Raw genomic sequence first — 2603 nt, forward strand, 5'->3', positions numbered from 1 at the left:
GAACGTTTAGTTTGTAGACAAATGGTGAACGATCATGCCCAAAAATTGAAAACTCTATAATTTATTCTATGAACAAAATGTAATAAATTATATCCATTATCTATAGGCCTAATACTGATTAGTGATTAGTGATATCTTAGTTCATGGTGATTACCATAGACATATTAATAAATGGATTGCGTCCCCCACACACCCCGCCAATGTTACCGTGAGACCAACATTGTTAGAAAGAAATCACAGATATTAAACATGAATGTGAAAGAGATAGAGCATAGTTTAAGAAAATCATAGAGCAAAAAATTAGATATCATGGAATGACAAGCAAAATTTGGAGGTGATAACACAATAATTTGTCTATGGATGATCATGATAATAATATAAATGTTAAATATTAATATTACTGCTTACTTACTCGGTTAGTAGTCTTATTTCCTTAATAATCATTAGTAAATATTTAAATAAAAAATGTTAAGAGGACGTTGCACCTGCATGCGTTGTCTCCGTCTTACATACGTACGTTATAGCAAATTTTCGTTCGCTAGTTTCAATAGAGTGCTGTCATTTTTGATTTTAGAGTGAATTGACCTATTATCAAACTTTTAGGTAACAACATTATCTATGCCCTCTCGTTGGTTTTTTACGATATTTTAATTTTTAAGTGAGTTATCTATTATAGGCGCTTTTATGCGTGGGTAGTCGTGAGATTTGATAACGAGCCCTTGCTCTGCGTTTTTCAACTATTAGTGAGCGTACCTGTTCAGAGAGAAAAGGGTAATAATGTAACGAGTTTTTGGTGGTGTTTGAGGTGTTTGATATAGAAGCCGCTGATTGGATGAGCGTTGTTAAGTTGTTGATTGCGTCGTCAATTTCATGATCAGATTTTAAACTTATTTTTAGGTTAATTTTTTCGGCTATAATATTATGAAATTTGAGGCGGTTAGTTGATGCCGTAAAAAGCTTAGGTCTGTCAGTTCGTATTTGTGGAGTGGCATCGATATTGAGAATAACGGATGAGTGGTCAGAGTTAAGATCCAGAGTATTGTTGATAGAACAGTATAAGTTGCTTGGAATTTTTGTGACAAAGATGTCGAGAATGTCAGGTTTTTTCCTAATAGATGTTGGCCAGTAAGTTGGCCCAGGTGGTGCAAGTATTTTGTATTTTTTTAAATTAATGAAATTGTAAAGTAGGTTACCTCGAGGGTTGGTGACTCGACAGCCCCAGCTTTGGTGTTTTGCATTATAATCACCACCAATAATGAAATTATTGACCGTTGAGTCAAAAAAGTCAGCGAGGTTATTAATAGTTAAATTGTGCCTAGGAGGACTATAGATTGCGGCGATGATAACTGGGATTTTATTTATTTTAATGGAGATAGCACACGATTGGATATGATTTTGAGAGTAGTTGATGAGAGGGTGAAATTTAAGATTTGATTTTATGAGTATGGCTGCTCCACCATGTGCGGTGCCATCTGGATGGTTGGATTTGAGTAAACCTAACCTAACCTAACCTATAATAAATTAGCAAATGCACTAAAAAAATGCTTGGCTAAAAACAAATCCGACATGTACGAACGAAAACTGACCACACTCTCCTCTTCAGATGGAAGCTTATGGAGAGAAACCAAAAAATTACTTCTATATAAATCTCCCTCAATCCCTCTAAAGAAACCCGATACTTCATTTGCCTTCTCTGACATTGATAAGGCTGAAGTCTTTAAAGATCATCTTCACGAGACGTTTCAACCACATCATGATATACATACACCCAATCACATAGCTGAGGTAAACACCTATTTAAGCCTTCCATCTCCAATCAGTCGGCCTGAAAAACACTTCACCCCAAATGAAGTTAAACAAACCATCCAAAAATACACACTAAAAAAATCACCCGGCTTCGATCTAATAACGGCTGAAGTAGCTAGGTGCCTCCCCAAAAAAGCTATAGTTCTTATAACATATATATTTAATGCCATACTCAGACTGTCATATTTTCCGATTTTATGGAAGTTCTCAAAAATTATTCTTTTCCCTAAGTCTGATAAGCCACTTGATACTCCATCATCTTACAGACCAATAAGCCTCTTGCCCTTCCTATCAAAAATTTTAGAAAGGCTTATCTTAAAACGCTTATTACCGCATATTATCAGTAACAACATACTTCCAAACACGCAGTTTGGGTTCCGCAACGCACATAGTACGATACATCAAGTTCATCGTGTTGTCGATGTTATTTCTGCGTCTCTGGAAAAAAAACTTTATTGCTCTTGTGTTTTTCTTGACGTTGCCCAAGCCTTCGACCGGGTTTGGCACGAAGGCTTGCAATTCAAACTTAAAAAATTTCTCCCCTCGTCATTATTTCTACTAATTAAATCTTATCTAACTGATAGACACTTTCAAGTCCAATATAACTCTTCGACGTCCGGAATCGCACCAATCAAAGCTGGTGTACCACAAGGTGGAATACTCTCCCCCTTTCTCTTTAACATTTACGTAGCCGACCAACCCACCATGCGACAAACTATCGTAGCTGATTATGCCGATGATAAGTCATTTTATCTATCATGAGATCCTGTAATCGCATCATCAAACTTACAATGCAT

Source organism: Acyrthosiphon pisum, chromosome A3 (genome assembly GCF_005508785.2).
Source record: "Acyrthosiphon pisum isolate AL4f chromosome A3, pea_aphid_22Mar2018_4r6ur, whole genome shotgun sequence".
Lineage (NCBI taxonomy): Eukaryota > Metazoa > Arthropoda > Insecta > Hemiptera > Aphididae > Acyrthosiphon > Acyrthosiphon pisum.